Source organism: Mus caroli, chromosome 12 (genome assembly GCF_900094665.2).
Source record: "Mus caroli chromosome 12, CAROLI_EIJ_v1.1, whole genome shotgun sequence".
NCBI lineage: Eukaryota > Metazoa > Chordata > Mammalia > Rodentia > Muridae > Mus > Mus caroli.
Window position 1 is genome coordinate 86,110,733 of NC_034581.1, and position 22,355 is coordinate 86,133,087.

General features: G+C 39.1%; 1 protein-coding gene across 1 annotated transcript in view; it reads right to left on the minus strand.

Annotated features, from left to right (window-relative positions):
* Positions 1-18,473, minus strand: part of Dio2 (iodothyronine deiodinase 2) — a 228,277-nt gene extending 209,804 nt beyond the window's left edge. The window contains 2 exon segments of the mRNA XM_021179194.2: positions 16,753-16,860; positions 18,272-18,473. The gene's annotated coding sequence lies outside the window, so the exon portion shown is untranslated.
* Between the last annotated feature and the right edge of the window lie 3,882 nt (positions 18,474-22,355).

Below are 22,355 nucleotides of genomic sequence, written 5' to 3' on the forward strand. Positions count from 1 at the left end.
ATAGTCTTCCTGAAACTTCAATCCTTCTTTTCCATTCAAAACCTCTTAAAACTATTTTCTCACTGTATATATTTTTTATTTTAGTTTTTAACTAAAAATATTTTCTTAGTGTTCAATAGATACTATAGCAATAAATATATTCTTGACATCTCCAAGCTAAGTTTGACTTCTTGAGGTGAATCCTAAATAATTCCTCTTCTACACATATCACCCCTAAGATGTGAATGCTGAAGGTCAGAAAATTCTGAGACACTGAGCTTGAGCTTCTCCAAAGTGCCCACATTCCATTGGCTGTTCTCCTTCACTGTACCCAGGCTCCTCTTCATGTCTTCCCACCAGGCTCAGATGCTCACAATCACAGAGAGGCTCAGCTTGCCAAACTGTGTTAAGGTAACAAACTAATTTTTAAAATTCACCTTACAACAAAGCAAAGGGACAATATGAAGAACTCGGGGCAAAAAAAATGGATTTCCCTGAGCTAAGATTCCTGGGAGTAAATTGCTAATTTTGGTAGGTCTCCTGAATGTCAGATGCAGCCCTTCGAATAGTTCATGTCTTAGCCAGGCAAGCCATTCTTCTGATCTACTGTCCTGTGTGTTATAACCTCAATCAACAAGAGTCAACTGCAAAGCACTTAAAAAGCACTAAAAACAAACTAAATAAATGAAGGCAGGCCATAGTCATGGTGTGAGAGACTCAATGCCACAACAATGTATTCTTTCCAAATCCATGTACATATTCAGTGCAGTGTATCACAGTAGCAACATGTTTATGGAGTAGAATGAGGAGTGGGCAGCCACACATGCAAAAGCAAAGCTTTGTCACAGCTTTTTGTAACAATATGGTACACAGTTATATCCAAAATGTCCTTAAAGAAAAAGAATTGATAATGGATACTAAGAAAGGTAATATATCAAAAAGTAATCTGGGATGTTAAAAAACATTTCAAGACATAAAGTATAATAAACCACATATATTAAAGTGTATGATTTCTTAGGACCTGATACATTTGTAAAACCATCCCTGTCCAAAGTCTTCCTTGGGGATAGAGAGAAGGATCAGTGGTTGAGAGCTGACTGCTCTTGCAAAGGACTATGGGCTAGCTTACTATCTCCTATAACTCCAATTGCAGGGAAGTCAGCACCTTTCTCTTACCTCTGAGGGAGTCTACACTTATTATGAACATACTAACACAGAGACAACCAACACGTGTGACACACAAACAAAAATTAAAATCTAACAATAAGAAAAAGTCTCTTCACAAGAGATTGTGTGGATCTAGATCAATTTTATTTCTTTCTAGATTTAAATTTATTGAAATTACATAGAGTGCCATCTTTTGTCTAGGACTTTTTTTTTTTTTTTTTTTTTGGACATGATGATTTTTAAAATATTTCCCCACTACAGCAGCAGCTGCCTGCGGCTCTTTTCTTTTCTTGCCAATAGTGTTCCCAAGTGAGATATAAAGTAGAAGAAAGAATTTACTTTGGCTTATGGTTTCAGAGATAGAGTTCATAGAGTTCAAAATGGCAAGGGAGGCTGGCAGCAGGCAGTTGGGTGGGGAAGCTAAAAGATCACATCTTTAACAGAAAGCACCAAACAGAAAGAGCAAATTGGAAGCACAGTAGGTTGTAAACTCTCAACTTACTTCCTCCAGCAAAGTTCCTAAAGGTCACATAACCTCTCCAAATAGTGCCACTAACCTCAAACTAGGTATTCAAGTATTTGAACCCAAAGAGGACATTGCTCTTTCAAACAGCCGTTATCATCTACCCCAGTAACAGACCCATGAGAGCACTTTCTATTATATTTCTTATATACTTTTATTATTATTATTTCTTATAAATTGAGCATCATTTTCCAAGTCTTCCATGTTATATATCATTTCGTCTTTAAACGCCAATGAGACTAGTCTTATCAGCCATTCTAATTTCATCCAGAGTAACTGAGGCATGGGGACAGTATAAGAAAAGAGTAAGTTAAGTGGTACAATGGAGCAGAGCTGAGCAGCAGACTCTAGAAACCTAAACCTTGGTGTTCTACCCATCTTCTTGTTCCCTAAATAGAGATCTCTAGACTAGCTTCTGTAAATAACAGTGCCAGCAAGGACAGTTTAGCTGATAAGATGCATATAAAGGGCTCTGTAAGAAGTAGCTCAAGTAGAGGCATTACACTAGGACCAACCAGTCATGCTTCCACCATTTAACTTGAGTCCATTACTCAGTTAAATGTCTGTTATCCTGATAATCCAATATGAGTTTGAAATATTTGATATTTAAAAGCATGGGAAATTAATATTAAAGTACATTCGGAGTTTGCACCAAAATTAATTTTGTGCCCCATTACCGATCATATTTCCTGAAAACACACTAAGACACAGTCCTCATTTTCTTTAAAATTCACTCAAGAGAACACACTTAGTACTTCACCCAGCATCAATTTGTTCATCTACCAAATGGGCATTATCTGGAGGTTAGCAGCTTGACATTTTGATGAGTGATGCCTGCTCCTTTCTTTAGCTTATCCTTTTAGCTCTCATGTTTTCTTCCACACAGACCGTGTTCCAAGTGTTCCCTCTTCAACATGACTTACAATGTGAATGTGAAGTTACTGAGATGCACTACACTACACACACACACACACACACACTCATACACACACACACTCATACACACTCACACACACTCTCACACACACACACACTTAAGTGGGGGCATCTACAATATTCAGAAATCCTTTATAGGAAAGCTTGTGAGCTTATTCCTGAACACAATTAAGCCTATGATAATTCATGGTGCACACCCTTTCCTCCTCACTCATCTTGTAATAACCAGACCTTAGAGGTTCTTATTTTAAGCTAAGTTGGGACCCCTTGCCACATGCCCTTGCATGCCACATGACAAAAATCAGCCTTGCCAGTTGCATCTTGCTCCACTCTCATCACAGTTCAGGATTAGTGCAATGACCTTGTCTAATTTGATGGCACACATTCCTGTCTGGAGCTTATTCTGAATGGTATTAGCAGTCAGATGACTGTAAGAAAATACTTCAGGCTGTCAACACGAGGCAGCTGGGAGAGGAAATCACCGTTGGCTTTTTGTAGCAGAACAGAACTGGAAACACGATCTAGCCTTGTGGGAAAATTAAGACAGCAGTTGGCTGTTTCACTGGCTGGAAACCATCAGGTATTTCTCAAATGCCTCCATTCCAAATGGAGGGCACTGTGACCGACTATGGCCACTTCTTGGATAGAAGAAAGAATTGCAAAGGAAATTAGCTGAAATACAGTCCTTCCTACCATCAGGTTTATTTCCCTGACTCTCTATATTTAGGATATATGACATCACTCACCTCTCCCTCAGTAACATCCACAAGCTACACATCAGTACAGTTCTTAGTCCCACCAATCAACACTGTGTGGTCTCTTCTGATGAAGAACTCCCCAATTCATAAATAGAAATGGCCAATTCCATCTCTACTTTCCATGACCCGGCTCTTAGTTAAAATGAAGTTATCCTCCTACTTCACGGAGAAAATGGAAGCCTTGCCAACCATTTCCTAACAGCAATCACACGGGATGTGCACTGACATACAATATTCCCCTCTACAGTGAGAATGGATGCTGTTTTGTTATTATTAATGAGGATAATGCCTCTACCTGTGCTTTTGACCCCTAGAACATCTTAATGTATACACTACAACATATTTCATTGGTGTATTATATTAAATATATCCAGGTTATCTCATCCTGCTTCTCTGTAATGCTCTCCTATGTGTATTCGATGTAAACCATGATGCATATCCGTCTCCTCCAACCATGTTATCTAATAGGACCCTCTGCTCCTGGAGAAGAAAACTGTGAGAACCATACTCCCAGTTCCCTTTCCAACCCTCTTTTCTCTATCCTCCTCTCACTTGTTCTTAGGAAAGAAGGAATAAGTTACTTTATTGGAGATCTAGAAAAAGACATTCTACTCTATGGTTCTCACTCTTTTATTTCCCTGTTCAAATTCTAAAAGCAGATGCATTCTAAAACACATTAGAATAAACTTAACACATTCACAGGCTAGATGGTTTAATATTGCTAAGATTTGTCTTAAATTAATCTATAGATTTCTTTCATATTTTACCAAAATACAAGTTGGCCTTTCCTATACAAATTCAAACCCAAATTTACACAGATACACAGAGGAAGATACCAGCTTGACAACAAGAAGCTAGAGTATACCGTTCTAAATTTGGAAGTTGGAGGAATTACGCATATCTGAAGCCTAACAAAGAGCTACAGTAATTGAGATGGTGTATCAGCACAGTGTACCAGATGTCTGCAGGTAATAGGGAGTAAATAATAAATATATCTAAAAATAGATAAATGCAACAGAACTAAAAGATAGAAATAAAATTTTACATGTAGGGATGACTGGTTTTTCAGTTGGTGAGTGTCAAGGCAGCAAAACTTGAAGAAGAGGAAGCCCTCTGACAAATGGTTCCTGGAAGAACTAGTTGCAGGCACAGTACATATAAAAATTTAGTCCACATTGTACTAGAGAACTGAGGGTAATAGGGGGTAAATAATAAATAAAAGCATAGGTATAATACAGGTAATCTAAAATAAGTTTTTATTATACTATGATATTCTTTTAAAGATGACAGGAGTATGCTCAGTAAACATGGGTAGTGATTAACCATCCACACCTGTCAAACTAAAGCATGAGTCATATATTTGATGTGTTAGTCTTTATCAAAACTAAAAACATTTGTGCTACAAAAGGAACCATCTATAAAGTGGTTTATATGTTAGGATATGTTTTCAAATCAAATATGTTGTTCCAGTTTGCTTTCTGGTAGGGTGATAAAGCACCATGACCAAAAACAACTTGGAGAGGGGCGGGCTTGTATCATATTACATGTCCCATCCTTGAGGCGGAGCCATGATAAAAACTCAAATGGGACAGGAACTCAAGTGGCATAGGAATTCCCGCTAAGCAGGAACTTGAAGTAGAAACCACAGTGGAATTCTGCTTACTGCTCTTTTCAGCTAGCATTTTAATAAAGTCTAGGTCCTCCTGCTCAAGTCCACTTAGTCTACAGTGGGCTGGGCCCTCCCTACATCAATTAGCAATCAAGAAAATGTCCCACTGCTATGTCCACAGGCCGATCTAATATAAGAAGGTTTTCAATCCTACTTCCCTCCTTCCGTTTGTGTCAAGATGACCACCAAGATTAGCCAACATGCATGTGATAAAAAATGTCTAGGAAATATGAGAAAGAACCACATTCAACTAAACAGTAAAGACGAACAGAGAATCCAGTTTAAAAGTGGGCTAAGGACCTGAATAGTTGTCCAATACAGTTACCAAAAATATCAACAAACACACAAAACTTGTTTTAACATTACAGTCTTGAAAATCAAAATCAAAATCTCAATGAGATGTCACATTACACCCACTCTGGAAAAAAACAAAAAGCAAACAAACAAACAAACAAACAAACAAAAAACAGAAGACAAGGAGGAGAAAGTAGAGGAAGGAAAAGTTTTGTTGACCAATAACATAAATGAGGACATGCAGTAATTAGAGTCTTACACATTAATGGTGGGAATGTAAAATAATGCTGCCATATTGGAAAACCATATCAGCCCAAGACCTTAAATGAAGGCATACCACATGAGCCAGAAATTCCATTCCCAGGTACGTAGCCTAGGAAATGTTCACACAATATGGATGTCAATGCTTAGAGCAACATATTATATTCATAACGTTCACAATAGCCAAAAAGTAGGAACAACAATGTTCAGCAGTGAATGAGGAGAACAGAGCATATCCACACCGTGGACAATTATTTGCCAGTAAAAAGTGGTGACAAAAGATAAACAGGCTTCAAAAGTGTTCTGTTATATGAAAGAAGAGAGTCACAGCTGCCACATGTTGTAGGGCTCGATTCGTATGAAATATTCACAACCATAACATCTCTGGAACAAAAATCATAGCTTCTTGGTAATTATGCTGGAGTCTGCTGGAGCTTTGATATTTCTGTCCGAGCAAGTGAGATTTGTAGCACATTCCTGCCTATCTTCAAAGCCAGGAAAACTAAATCTCACCATCAATAATCCCATCTCTTCCCACAACCCAGACAGAAAGTTTCCTCTTGGCAATGTGGGACTGGGGAGATGGCCCAGCAGCTCTTTTTTAAAGCTCATATTGTTCTTGTGGAGGACCTGAGTTTAACTCCCAGCACCCTCACCAGAAAGCTCACAACTTTCTGTAACAGCAGCTCCAGGTGATGGAGACACCAGAAAGGACACATACCCAGACACGTACACATAACTGAAAATAAAATAAGTATTTTCAAAGTCACTTGGGGTTGGAAATGGATGGCCGAGAGAAGTGAATAGCATGCTTGTCATGCAAGCGTGAAACTCTGAATTTGGATCCCCAGGATCCATTTATAGCCAATATGGTCATATATTTGTTATCTCCGCATTCCTACAGAAAGATAGGAGGCAGAGACAAGGAGATACCTAAAAGCTCATGGGCCAGGTATCCTGGCATACACATTGACCAACAACAAGAGACTCTATCTCAAACAAGATGGAGAACAAGAACCAAAATCAAAGGCTGCCTTGTGGCCTATACACAGATACCATGCTGCATGCACCTGTATGCACAAACATAACATACCAACACACAGCCATCCCACACCCACTCCACTCAGAGAGAGGGTAAAATGAATGAACAAATAAATAATCTCCTGTTGGCCATGAATGGTGGTCCAGACCTATAATTCCGTCAAGCGACTCTGAAAGATTGAGACAATCTGAGACAGCCTGAGCTACGTAAGGAAATCAGCCCAAGAAAACTCCACATGATGAGATGGGGCACACCCAATGGCTTGTCTGGTTTTCTAGCTCTCTGTTTCAGAGTTTATTGCCTTCATCATGAGAAAAGAGATTACTAGAGAAGCTGAGAGCAGAATTTCTTTTTATCTTCTGGATGTATCTTATGCCTCTCACTGTTTTTTGTTTTGTTTTGTTTACCTCATCCTTACAGCAATTGCTTTGCTGGAGGCCTCTATCATAGTTCACTGATATTACTGTAATGATTGTTTTCCATATTTTCTATTCTACTTCACTTTCTTTGAGGCCCAAAGGCACATTTCCTTCCTCAGATTAAACACACACTTTGCTTATGTTGCTATTGGGATAAAACGTCTTGAATTTCATATGCACTGGGCCATGTCTGAACCATTGTTCCTCTGACCCTTTACAGGTCAGAGCCCTGGGAGAACTGCTTCTGCTCCGGGTGATCCCTCTTCCCCATGAATCTGTGGCTGGGAGTGTCCATAAAGATGACAAGTCTCAGGTGAAACTTGTCTTCCCAGCTCCACTCCAAGAAAGACACATTAACATTGTGCACATCCTTGGCATCTTGTTCCTTCCATTCAGAGCACAGATGACAATTAAACATGCCATTTTCTAGGCTCATGGATTAAATGAAGTTGTGTACATTTTACATTTACATATATATGTGTTTATCTGTGTGTATCTGGGTCTGTATGTGGGTGTGTGAGCCACTGGTGTGTAGAACTCAAAGAGACTAAAGACAGTATTAGATTCCTGTAACTGGAGTTATAGAAATTTGTGAGCTGCCAAAGGTGGGTGTTAGAAACTGAACCTGGATTCTCTTGAAGAGCATTAAGTGCTCTTAACCACTAAACCTTCTCTCCCGTTCTTAAAAATGCCATGTAATAATATACATAAAACAATAAATATAAGGTGTTGAATACAACAAACAAAATTCTGTTTCCTAAACTTCAAGAAGTCATGTGTATGCTCATCTTGTGGCATAGGTTTACAATGTTAAGATTAGATGTGGCTTCATGTCTACCATTAGAAAAGCAAAGGCTGATCTGTATAGAAAACAATTCTTTCTATGCCATTGCCATAGAATGAAAATGACATGCCAAGCTCTGTGGCTACACATGACAGACATTACAATCATTTCTTTTTTCCTTCCTGACTTTTTAGTACTATGTTTTAAGCCTTGTGGGCTATAAACAATATCTGGCTGTATGGTGGCTTACAACTTAATACAGTGCCCTCTGCTCACTGTCCTTTTGTCCAAAGCTCTGTAAATACTTTATATTATTTTATTCACTAGGATAGCTTATTGTGGGTACGTGATAGAGGTGATATCTGGTCAAAATGAAAGTACCAAGGAAAAAAATTACAAGGTGACCATGTGATCCTGGCCATTTTGAGACCCGAATTCACTACCACAGCAGTGTCAGTTCTGAAAGAAGAAAAGCTTTGAGTTAATTTGCCAAACTACCTCCCAAGTACCAGCCCATGGCATTATATGGCTCTAGAAATTTTCCTTCCTTCCTTTTTTCTTTCTTTCCTTCCTTCCTCCATCATTTTCTCCTTTCCTCCTCATTATTCCATTTTTATAGTTTTCTGAGACACAATCTTTTTAACCCAGACTGGCCTTGAGCTCCCTATATTCCTGCCTCGGCTGATGACAAGCACTAGAATCACAGTCAAGCCACCATGGCCAGCAATTTCTTCTCCCTACTAATTGTAAAAGTAGTAAATGCTTGCTTCGAATAATTTGACAAAACAACAAAAGGATGGGTGACTCTGAAGATTGCTCAGTCTTTAAAGTGCTTGCTGCACAAGGACCTGGACCTTAGGTTAGGTGCCTAACACCCAAACAAAAAGCAATGGATGGTAGCTTAATCTCAGCACTGGGTAGGAAGAGGTAAGAGGATGACTGGACTTCACTGGTAACCAGCCTAAACAAGCAGTGTGCTCCATGGTTCAGTGAGAGGGTTTGTCTGTAGACAAACAGAGAGTGAATGCTAAAGATCCCTAATGTCAAGCTCTAGCCTTTCTATGCATGCACTCACATTTGCATCTATATATACAAATGCAGACATCCACATCAATATACACACCACCACACTAAAATAAGAAAAGTGTGAGGGGTAAAGCAATCCCAGAAATCAAATATTTACTACTTAATGGTATTCTTAATTCAGTAATGGTTGCATGATTTCTGCATATCTGTCAACATTCTACTTGAAGACATCTTATTCCCCTTTATTTCTCACTACTGGGCTTTTTCCCCCTTTATGTAGACTTGAGAGGCAAAAGTGTCCTACCAGGGAAAAGACATGGACTTCAGTATAACAGCCACCATAGCTCAGTCTCTGGCATTAGCTGTGTGATTTGGGAGTTAACGCATTAAAACCTTTTATGCTCTACTTCCGTATGTGTAAAATCAGCAAGTGGATGATCACAGTTCTTCTAAAAGAGTTCAAATAATCTCCTCCTCTGTTGAAAAGCATGTAGGGTGTTAGGGAGACAGCCAAGACATCCTTATTAAATCTTAGCTCTCCATCTAGAACAACACAAATGAGTAAACTCTCTCTCTCTCTCTCTCTCTCTCTCTCTCTCTCTCTCTCTCTCTCTCTCTCTCCCCCTCTTGTGTGTGTGTGTGTGTGTGTTACTTATAACAAGAAGCAAGAAGGTAGGCAAAGAGAATGCACAGGGTATGAGCTACCAGGCTTGGCACCAAGTTTTTCCAAGAGGGAAGACAGGCTTTTTTCCCAAGCCAAGCTTACAAATCCCCAAGTGTATCGCAAACTATAAAACATTCCATGTTAACACAGCATTCAGACCGAAGATTGTTAGGTTCTCAAGCAACGTTATAGACTTACTCCACAAGAAGACGTATGCAGAGCAAGTAGGGCTGTGTAATCTTAAATTACAGTGAATTAAATGGGAGCCTTTGAGGGATGATTATGTCCATCCATAGTATCTGCAGGGCCCTCTTGCCAGCTTACATACTGCTGCCACAATCAGAGGGAAGAATCATGGATCCTTCCATACAGCCTTGCCAATTCCCTTTCGGAGGAGGAAGCTGATTATTCAGCTTGGAAATGCACCCAGATTCCTTGCTTCTCTTTCTGCCTACTTTCCTCCCCTCCTTCTGATCGTTCTGCTTATAGAAGCTCTGCCAAGGGATAGAAAGGAACACGTTCAGGAAGTATTGAGTCAGCGTTTCATTGTTTTCTCGAAGCACAGATAAAAGTAATTTGGAAGACTATATTCCAAGACCATACTTCACTCCTGATTATGCAAATGACATATCAATCACAGCCCCAGTAAGATTATCTTGTTTTCTACACCAATCTTTGATTCTTTCAGAGTAGACAATCAAGGTCTAACCATCTCCTTTTCCGCTCATTACCATGAACAAATTAAATCTGGATGAAACAAAACTCTCCAAAGGTTTGATGTTTATTTTCTGCTCCCCACATTGGATCCAAAATTGTTTAGAAGGAAATAATAAAGTGAATTCAATCTTTGAACTGATGAGAACATGTTGAACAACTCGAGCCCCTTCCATTGTATGACAAGTCAACAGTAGATATAGGGAACTTTTCTGCCTTGTGACTAGATTGTGTGGAAAAGATAGATGTAGAAGAAAAATAAGAATACCATTCTCTAGCCACTAAACCTTCTGCAATATTTATTTTACTGTGGAGATTTTTTTTCCTCTGTTAGCCTCAGCTTGAGGTCATTTTATGCCCTAAAGCACATCACAGGATGCCCTCAAGCATATCTTGGGAATCAGAAGTGAATCTTTAAATCACCTAATTTCACATCTCAGCAGCCATGGTTTGGTCAATATCAGTTCTGAGAACACGCTGAGGCAGAGGTTAAAAACACAAAGACAAAACTCTGAAGTGAACGGGGAATAAATAACTTCTGGAGGAAAACTGGATAATTTTGTTGACTTTGTCTTTCATAACACTTGTTTCAAAAAAAAAAAAAAGAAAAGAAGAAGAGTCCTTTAATAACCACATGACGACTCTCTTCTTCCACCAAAGTATTTTAAAAATAATTAGGCACTGCCATTATTACATGTGAGTTGTCAAACAGAAGAGCTATGCCCCTGGAGTCTGCTTCCAGGTAATTTATCACTTCAGGTCTTTATTTGTTCAATTTGAAGATTATTGCTTTTCATATTGCCTGTGAGCCCCTGGAAGCCAAAAATGAGATCTGGGCATTGAGATTGAAGCAAGCTATCTTTATAAAATACCTTGAAAAGGCTCAAGCATGCAGATCCAACTAGAGACATAATATATTTTTATTTTATTTCATAAAATTGTAGAAGAATGTACTTGGCCACTGGAGAGTGGCAAAATTGCTTTGTGATCTTCATCAAGTAAATTAGGTCTGGACTTTTGTTCTGCAACAAGAAAAAAATGGATTTAGAAATACTATCACTTCATCAGCTTTTTGTGAAGGATAAAGAAGGTCTCATGTGTAAACTGTCCAGAATATTGCTTGTCATATAAGAGATAGTCAAATATTAATTCTCTTTATGAGCAAACTTGAAAAGTTAGTCAAATATTATGAGCAGGATGACCCTATATGAAAACAAAATATTCCCCAAAGTGTCCAAAAAAAAAAAAAAAGCGCTAATTCTGAATAGTTGGTCTGCCTTTGGGTTTGGATTGGAGGTCTTGCTGTAACACAAAAATCATTAGGCTAGGCATTGACAATTTCCTTCTGGATTGTAGCAACCAGGGCTTCATCTTTGCTACCTGTTCCATCACCAAGTGATTAGTCAAAGCAAATCATGATAATTCCATATCTATTGTCATTCTGGGTACAGGATTTGATAATTCTAGACAGGGAATTATGAAGCAAACTTAGACAACATGATATGTGTTAAAATATCATCATAGAGGGTAGGGCTAATGGCTAGGTAGGTGAAATGATTCCTGTATATGCATGACGACTTGAATTCAGATCCTGACCAGCCATGTAAAAAGCCAATTGGGGTTATGCATGTCTGTAACCTAGACTTGAGAGAAGTGGATCCTTGGAATTCTCTGGCTGCCCAAGCCAACAAAAACTGCAAGTGCCAGATTCAGTGACGAGACTGTGTCTCAAACTTTTAAGGTGGAGACACAATTGAGAAAGACACCAGGAGATCAATCCCTGACCTCTGCACACACATCACATTTGCAAACACACACATGCACATGCTCACACACATCAGACAGACAGTCGAACAGACAGACAGGCAGGCAAACCAAGAGATTACATTATAATAGGACTCCCTCACTCCTGGCCTTAGTCACTGGGGTACATGATGAACTGAGATACAGTGGTTATTTTTTTCAACAACCATGAGAATGAAATAAAAACTGGTCGGATAACAGAAGGCACTTCCTAATGAAACCATTAAAGTGATGAAACAATCAGTCCTGAACTACATAGTGAAACTGTGTTTTGTAAGTGTGAATTTAGGAATAAGCTGAGGGCAGGGGCTGGGCTATAACAATTACTTGGTGGTTAAGAGCTCTTGGTGCTCCCGCACAGGAGCTGAGTTCAGTGCCTAGTACCTACATGGCAACTCACAGTCATCCTTGTACAAGTCCCAGAGAGACCAGTGCTCTCTTCTGACATCCCCAGGTACCAGGCACATATCTGGTGTGCAGATGATGATCAATCAATACACCACAGCCCCTTCTCTTCATCAAAATTGTTCAGTACCTGACCCCATAACACACCAAATCCACTTAATCTTTCCACAAGACACCACCAACAATGGTGGGGATATGTAGAAAAGAGCTGAACCCAACCACAGTCTAGAGTCAACCACACCTCGGGCTATGTGCAGACTGAAATTGGCTAACCCCGAATCAGTAGGTGAAAGACTGAGAATCAATGTCTGTTCTCATAACACATTAAGTTTGACATGTTTTCTTGACAGTATGTATGAGATAGGAGTTAATTGACTAGCACATTTCCCATGTTGTTTTCATATCCTCAACATGAGCATACCACTTTCTTAATTTCATCAAATCCACCTTGTGTCTTCAGTGACACAAATCTTTTTTTTTAATTAGATATTTTCTTTATTTACATTTCAAATGTTATCCCCTTTCCTAGTTTCCCCTCCCCAAACCCCCTATCCTCTCCCCCCTTCCCCTGCTCACCAACTCACCCACATCCACTTCCTAGCCCTAGCATTCTCCTATACTGGGGCATATAACCTTCATAGGACCAAGGGCCTCTCCTCCCATTGATGACCTACAAGGCCATCCTCTGCTATACATGCAGCTAGAGCCATGAGTCCCACCATATGCACTCTTTGGTTGGTGGTTTAGTCCCTGGGATCTTTGGGGGTACTGGTTAATTCATATTATTGTTCCTCCTATGGGGCTGCAAACCCCTTCAGCTCCTTGGGTACTTTCTCTAGCTCCTTCATTGGGGACCCTGTGCTCAGTCCAATAGATATCTGTGAGCATCCACTTCTGTATTTGTCAGGCACTGGCATAACCTCTCAGGAGACAGCTATATTAGTCTCCTGTCAGCAAGTACTTGTTGACATCCACAATAGTGCCTGGGATTGGTGACTCTGTATGGGATGGATCCCCAGGTGGGGCAATCTCTGGATGGTCATTCCTTCAGTCTCTGTTCCACGCTTTGTCTCTGTAACTCCTTCCATGGGTATTTTGTTCCCCATTCTAAGGACTGAAATATCCATGCTTTGGTCTTCCTTCTTCTTGAGTTTCATGTGGTTTGTGGCCTGTATCTTCATCTCATCTCCAATATTAACAGAGACTTCATTGTGAATATTCGTCGTATTTCTCTATGTCTTCCCACTCATCCTTGAAGACTATTTATGTGCTAGAAACAACAACAGAAAAGGAACTCACCCCCAAAGAGTTTGTAGCCTAATAGGGACAAACATGAACAATTAAAACCGGACATGAGTGTCCTTTCTTCAAAAGTAGTCTTAGCTTTTTAATTAAATCCAAAGCTGTCATGTGGGGCAAGATTTATTTTATTATTTCTGGATTCCATTGTAGCACTAAGCACAGTGATTTGTCCAGAGCAAATGTTCAATGAACAAGTAACTTGTTTTTTTGTTCATTGACCAGTACTTTACAGTGTCACTTTGCTGTGTCTAGTAACTGAATATTTGGTCAGTTGTTCCCTATAAAATATGTTCACACTATGCAGGCATTGTTTAAGAGCCTGGGTGGTTAATAGCTGTCAAAAACATAGACAGGCATATAATTACATTAGCATGTATTATACTTTACCAAGATATGAAAGAGGACTGTGGGACTAAAAAAGGGTGACCAATTTTATTTCAGGAAGTAACTTTATAATTTTATAAGTAGAATTGTGACTTTAAAAACATGGAAACATTTTCCCAGGCAAGAAACAAAGTGGAGACCTCCTCTAGGTTCTAAGACTATTATGCACCAAAGTACAGAGGTACAAAGAAGTCGATGGCTTTGGAAATTAGCAAACTGTTTGGCACAGGTAGAGTTTACTCTGAGTTTACTCTCGTTGAGTGATAAAAGATGAGACTACTGCCGAAGTGAACTGAGAAGACCCTTGCATATCCAAGTAATGAACTAAAGTTCATGAAACTCAGAAAAGCAAATACGTGGTTCTTGGCATAAAAAAAAAATTGCGGGGTATGTTTTATATATTTAGGGTCATTGCCATTTTACAATGTCGTGACTGAAATAGTAAAAGATAATTCAGTTATAGAAAGACCTGTTAAGAAACTTACACTGGACCGATAAATGTCCTAAATGATTAAAAACAAGCTACAATAGTAAGGTTACCAGACAGACATTTGCACAGTAGAAGAAGGCAGAATGCAAAAGAGTCAGGGTGTTGGAAAGTGCACTGTGCCTAAATCATAGACTAGTTGAAGTGCCACCCACAAGGGCAGGTTCCAAGTGGAAAGATCCCATCTGTTTCACTGATTAGTCAGCACTGTCATGTAAAATATAGTACCCTTATGAACTAGGGACTACACTCTAAAAATGGGGAGAAATTTACTTCATGAAATTGTTTTGAGTTTAAATAAAATTAAGGCACACAAAACTATCAAACTTGCTGCCTGGCACATCAGCATTACTCCATGGAAAGACGTAAAAGGTTATGAATGGAAGTGAGTGGGGTTCACACACAGTTGACTATGTTACCTGCTATAACAGGTTTGAAAGTGAAGAGGTATGAACCTCATGGCTTCATATGTCTTCGCCAGAAATTGTAGAACCTTTTAGCCATCTGCCTAGCTGGCAGATACAGGACCAGAGGGACAGGAATTGAGAGTTAAAGCCTGGCCCTTCTGGTCTGAATCCTCTATCTTGTTATCTATGGAGATGTAGAAAGCATTGCTGCAAGCTTCTGGAACCATGGACAGAGCCCTAGCTCTTCCTGATACATATTTATTGTAGTCATTCAAAGCATGAGTCAAAAATGAATTCTACTACCATCGCATCTTTTGGGTACTCCTTCAGTCAAAAGAAGAGTCACACAGGATACAGGTATAAATAGTGCTATAATTATTGTAATAATCTTAAACATGTGGCTCATAGGCCATTGGAATTAGAATGTGGAAGACTTAGGTGGTTGACATGAGGAATCCCTAGAGTACAACAAGCAGAGCAAAATGGGAGCTTTTGTGAGAACACAGAAACAGAATGCTAACAGAAATGTAGACAGTAAAGTCTCGGTTTATGAAGTATCAGAGTATGTAAAACAAAGACTTAAGAACTATGTTACATGAAGTTCAGTTGTATTCTCCAGAAAAGAATCTGGATCTTTTTGTGTATGTTCTGAAATTGTGAATGAGGCTTGATTTTAAAATAATAGATTATTTCATTTGGTGGAGGAATTTCAAGACTGTCTATTATTTGATCTGTGGCATTTTTTTTTAAATTGGGTATTTATTTCATTTACATTTCCAATGCTAACCCAAAAGTCCCCCACACACTCCCCCACCCACTCCCACTTCTTGGCCCTGTCATTCCCCAGTACTGAGGCATATAAAGTTTGCACGACCAATGGGCCTCTCTTTCCACTGATGGCTGACTAGGCCATTTTCTGATTCATATGCAGCTAGAGACACGAGCTGGAGGAGCTGTGGCATTGTTTGTGCTGCTTTTAGTCTGCTGTTTACTTGGTTGTTTGATCGGTTAGTTAGTTGGTTTGTTTTTGTTTTTTTTTTGTTTTGTTTTGTTTTTTTAATGATGGAGAGTAGGAAGTAGAACAGAAAGCTGTAAAATATGTGCTGTTTGGCAAGGAAATGAATTAAATGAAGTTAAAGTTGGGAACAGATAAGATATGGACAAATCAGCTACAATCTCTTTTCTGATCAAAGGCTATATTGCTTAAAAATACAAATTCTCTTAAAGGAGAGTGGCTGAAAGGAGAGTACCTAAGAAATTAAGAGTTTACAGCACACCTTGCTTGAACAGAACTTTCTAGAGATATGTTTTCAAATTCAGCTTCACAATCATACCTCCTACCCTGCTGTAGGCAGGAACAAGGAGGGCAAGCTACATCCCGAGCTGGCAGCAGAACCTGGCATTGACCATATGGTACTGATTTTTTGCAGGCATGCAGAACACAAGAGTTACAGGCTCATGGAGCCTTGTGCCAAGGATTTAGAAAATTGCTGAAGGCCAGAACATATGTAAGGTGATTGGATTTGCTGAAGAGAAGTCCTGAGAGACCTATGTGTGAAGCTGTGAATGTGAAGACTAACTTGCGATGGAGATTGCAAGATGTTTAGAGATGCCAGGATGCATAACATCTGCCAAACAGATCTGTGGGCACTAAGTTAAAGATGGCTTAAGAGAGCCCATGTGTAATGTAGGTGGTAGAGCTGCCGGGGTGAGACCACCCAAGCTCACCAGTGCTGAGATGATGTCACCACAAGTCCCAGATGTCATGAGCTACAAGGTTTGGTTTTGCCTTGCTAGTTTTCATTCTTGCTTTGGCTTGATCACATCTTCTTAAGCCTGTTTAAGAAACAGAAGGTTTTATTCATGCCTCTGCATGTTGGAAATATACAACTGCATTTTCACATTTTCAAAAATATATTACAGGGACTCATAAACAAGAGATTGCAATGAATTCCAGAAGAGACTTTGGATTTTGAAGGCTTCAGATAGTTAAGACTACTGGACTTCTTGAAATACTAAATATGTTTTATATTATGGGATACATTATGGGAATATATTTTATATTATGGGATGACCATGGCCCATAGTTCTGTGCTTCCCTATCTGTTAAGCTGTACAGGCAATGCTGTAAGCTCCCATCACCATGGACAGAGCCAAGGTATCGTCATTCATGACACCATCTTAAACTATTATCTGAAAATAAACTCATGTTTTCTTTCAGATATTCTGGTAGCAGCAGCATCAACAAGAACAAGAAAAAACAGAGCATCCCTAAACCTTCATGGTCCTCATTCTCTTACAAGTGAAATGAGGAAAAGGGGCCCACCTCAGCAAATTGTTGGGAAGGTTAAACACGAAACTACATATAATCCACACACCCTGCTGATCTGTAGTAGGAGTTAAATGCATAGTACATGATAGAATGAGTTTATTCAACTGAACTAACACCATCCCATTTAAAGAAAATGCTTAACCCTCTTTATAAATACTGCACAGATACAAAAGAGATATTATCATACAGTTCATTCTTCAATACTATTAAAAATAATAGTATGTCTTTGATTCACTTGTATTGAAACTAGATACTACCTTCATATTACCTCATGAACATAGAAACAGGACACACAATTAAATTCCCAGGTAGAGAATAGAGCTGCAAATTTTTTTGCCACCAAGAGGCAGTTTGTAGAAAACTTGAGAATCACATTTTTAAAAGAGCCCTTTTCTTTACTTATTATGTGCATGTATGTGTGCCTGTATGTTCAGGTGCCTATGTGTTCTGGTGTCCATATATTCAGGCACATGCAGAGGTCAGGAGACATCAGATTCTTGGAATTAGAGTTATTTATAAGTGAGTGTGATGTGAGTACCAGGATGTGTGCACCCAGGTTCTCTGCAAAAGTAGTTTGTGCTCCTAACTGATGATCCATCTCCTCAGCCTCCAGAATTACAATTTTTAAAGAATTTTAGCATTCCTTATATTACTAATTCATTCATTGATTATTTGCTTTTGAATTATCTGCCACTCTTTGAGCTTGGATAAATGTATATTACCTTGTATTTATTAGCCATTATAGATACTGATACACCAATCTTGTTTTTAATATTTAAGCCTATATAACTATCCACCCCATTTAATAAGTTGGCTACCCCTATGTTGATTTTGGTAGTTCATGCTGCCACGGTAGGCAATGTTGGTGTCTGTGGTCCATGTTACCACCAAAAGCCATGGTGTCCTTTCTCTTACCTGAAGCTGTGCTGATGTCAGGGGCCATGTTGCTGCTGGAGACCATGTTGATGTCCATGACCTGTACTGCCACTGAGGGCCATGAAGGTGTCCATGGTCTGTGGTCACACTGGAGGCCATGTTGATTCTGTGGGCTATGTTGATGCTAGAGACCATGTTGATGTACATGCCCTGTGCCTAAGGCCATGTTGATGCTCATGGCCCATGTGACCACTGAAGGCCATAGTGAATGTCCATGACCTGCCACCTGAAGCCATTATGATGCATGTAGCCCTTGCTGTAGCCAGAAACCATGTGGACATTCATGATCTGTGCTGCTGTTTACTATAAAGGGCACAGAAACTTCTTTTTCAGTGACATGGATGACTGCAGACTCACAGTTGAGAAGGAGAGACATAGAAGCCTTCTGTGACAACCTCTTTCTTCAATCCTACCAGAAAGAAAGAAAGAAAGAAAGAAAGAAAGAAAGAAAGAAAGAAAGAAAGAAAGAAAGAAAGATGAAAAAGGAAGAAAGAAAGAAGAAAGAGCAAGAAAGGAAGAAAGAACCAAAAAAAAGAAAGAATCTATACAGAAAGCCATTTTAGGTATGCTGAAGTATGGCTTTCCACAATTGATGGTTTCTGGCAAGGGTAGGGATGGAGAAGGACTCTGGTTTTCTTTACAGAGTCAAACCTGGGGGTTTGACTATGCTTTAGTATGTATATAGGCAATACAAATTGAACTTAGGTTTTTTTTCCCCCTCTTCTTTAGGTTACAAATCAGGGAGGGTTGGGGGTAGGGGGTGGACATGGGAGTACTGGGACGTGAATGTGATCATGGTGTTTAATGTGAGACTTTCAAATAATCAATAAAAATAGCATGTTAAAAATAATAAATTGGTTTCCCAACTACAGAGTACATTTCCAAATATCTCCTGAAACCAAATATGTCCATGTAATGACATTTCTTAGTCATCACCTTAAAGACACCTTCCTTGAACTCACTCGCTCCTGGTCCTCTCATAAGGCTTGTAACGTACATGGATTAGTGAGCCAGCTTAAGCAACATGGCTGAGCATGTTATCCAGAGCACATTGCTAAGGGGTAAAGCAAGATCCTGTGTTCTTCAATGATGCCGAGGAAAGTGAGCACAGTGCCAGCTCAACAGATTGCACTAATACACAAGAAGCATACATCTCTACCTATGGAAGCCAGCCATTTGGCAAGGGTCTGTATTGTAGCGTCTTAAGCATTAGCTCGAAGAATACTAACAGTTTACCTTCCTTTTCAAGAAAAGATGTTCTATGAGATCTGTATGGCAGATTTGTAAATAATACACTGATGTGTCAGGTGAACTTTGGAAATATACATTATCACATCAAGGTTGATTTCCTTGCTTGGTATGATAGATGATAGGTGGACTTTGAATGGCTAATCCTTACTGGTTAACGTTTTTATTATCATTATGTTTTGTTTATAAAGAAGTGGTAATAGTTTATATTTCTTACTAACCCTGCCAGTGACTCCTGGTTGGATAATATAAAGATGTTCCAACTTGCCTTACTTCTGGTATTGGCCATAACTATGAATTAGACATATAGGAGTTTTCAAAAGGGACTTTAAAAGGTATTATTTGCTGATTTTAACCTTGAAGTAATGTTGATATTTGTAACTGTAGTCACTAATTTGTAAATGTAGTCACCACCTAGCATTCCCAGCATCAGAGATGCCAAGTTTGTTTCTTCCCTTGGCCTTTGCAGTAACTACTGACAGCTGTTGGAGTGGAAAGAACTCTTGGCTGAGCCTCCGGAAATTTCACCGCTGGTCCTGGCCTTGACAGTTATTAAGTGTGAATTTGGACAGGTCATGTAACCTCTGTACAGAGTGATTATGAAGTTCAGAATAAGATGGGTTATGGCAAGTATTTGGGAAATAAAAAGTTTCAGATGAATATATGATAATGCATGTGTATAAAAATATGACAGTAATAACAAAGTGGCTTATATGTATATACCCATGTAATATGTATACGTGTAAACTTTGTGTGTTTGTATTCTAAGACATTATGACATACATAAAAACCTTGCATATTTAAGATTTTCTCTAAAGTACCTAAAGGTAGCTATTATAGATGAACTCATACTGCGAAGGTATACTGAGAAACATACATAATACAAGGGTTCTGTCTAGATGGTATTTAGAAGTAAGTACTTTATGGGAACTTCCTCCTCTTATTGATGGCTGGAAGCAAAGTAGAGAACAAGACTTTTTCAACACTATAATAACATGTTACTAATGATATATCGAACACCTGAGATCTCCCACCCTCTTCTCTCAAATAAAAGCTATAATCTTGAAAAACATCTTCATTTACACACACAAGATTCAGTTACATCTTACTCATTGGCCTTCCATTCCCTTGGTGAAAGTAGTTAACTGCCCAGCCCCACAGGAATTTGGAGGACATTAAGGAGACAGCAAGTTCCTACAATGGAATACTTGTCAATGGGATTTCCTCCTAAAGTCAACAGCACTCCTCCAAGCAATATTCATAGAATCTGTTTCCTTCAGTGAGTATTATTAATTGTGAGGTTAAAGGGCAGATGTCAATCATGAGAACCTAAGTTTTACACAAAGGTCTCCCCAGTCTACCATCTAAAATGATTATATATATAATATGTGTGTATATATATATGTATGTATATGTATATATAATCATATATATGTATATATTATTATACATATATACAAATTCATATTGTATTGTATATATGTGAGTGTGAGTGTGTGTGTGTGTGTGTGTGTCTCTTATTTGGAATTAATTTTCTTCTGAGATGCATATCCTCTAAGGAATCAGCTCAGACAATATCATTGTCTGAAACCATCTATCAGTCTCCTTAATCTTTATTCACAAACAGCCAGAAATAAAGCCTTGAATTCTCTGGCTTTGGTCCCAGAATGCATCAGAGCATATTTTTATTGGACAGTTTGGTATTGATAACCATTTATCATGAACTCCAAATTGCACAATAATCACTACATTAACATCTGAACTAGCACACAATGGCATCTACGGGCTTTGCCTCTTCATCCCAGTCCTTTAAAAAATGATAACATGAGAAATAAATTTGCAATCTCTTCACAAAAGGCACGGAAATGGAGAGAGCTGATCACTGAATCACATTTGCAAGTTCTAATGATGCAGTTGGTTTCATCACTCAAGTAAAGCACCATGCCAGGACTCAGCACAGCCCCAGACCTTAAGGAATGCTCACAACTGAGACGCCATTCTTTCCAGAAGTTGTAATTTCTTTATCTGTAGGTTAATATTTTCATTTTCTAGTCTTGACAAGACAACAGTTCCAGAGAGGGATTTATTAAAAGTTTGAAGCCTTAGATTACAATGAGCCACTCTTCCAGGGGAACCTCAAAAGGTGGTCTGCGATCACAGTCTGTATAGCAGACTCTGAAGGGCCTTGGCCAGTCTGGTTTTTCCTTCTTGTTTTGTTTTGAGATTAAGAGTCACACTGTGTAGCTCTGCCTGGCCTGGAACTCACCAATGGAGATCAGGCTGGCCTTGAATTCACAGAGTTCCTTCCACCCTGCTTCTGATCTGAAATACTAAAACTACAGACTAAAACCTATGCACTATGAGTCCCAGCCTGTCCCATACTCAGAATGAGAGAAAGCAGTGATCATACTCTAACAAACACCCACCCCCCTTGTCTCTTAATGTGTACTGGTGAACTCATTTTCAGTTGGAGATTCCTCATGTAGGTAGAGTAAACAAGTACAGTGCCTCCAGAATTACAGTCCCTGTAATTATAAATTACTCTTGCCCCAGGGAACAGCTACAGAAATAAACTAAACAGGGAAGAAAGAAGGAGGGAGGGAGAGGGGCAGGGGGAGGAGAGGGAGAAAGACAGGCACCACACTTCTAGTCTTGATATAGACTTCAAATATCCTTCACACTGATTGGTTTCTGGTCTCAATGTCTTTGAAGTCTTCTCCAGTCCTTATCCTTCAAAAGTTAATGTTTTCAACCTCCCCAACCCCTCATGTATGTGTGTGTGTGTGTGTGTGTGTGTGTGTGTGTGTGTGTGTGT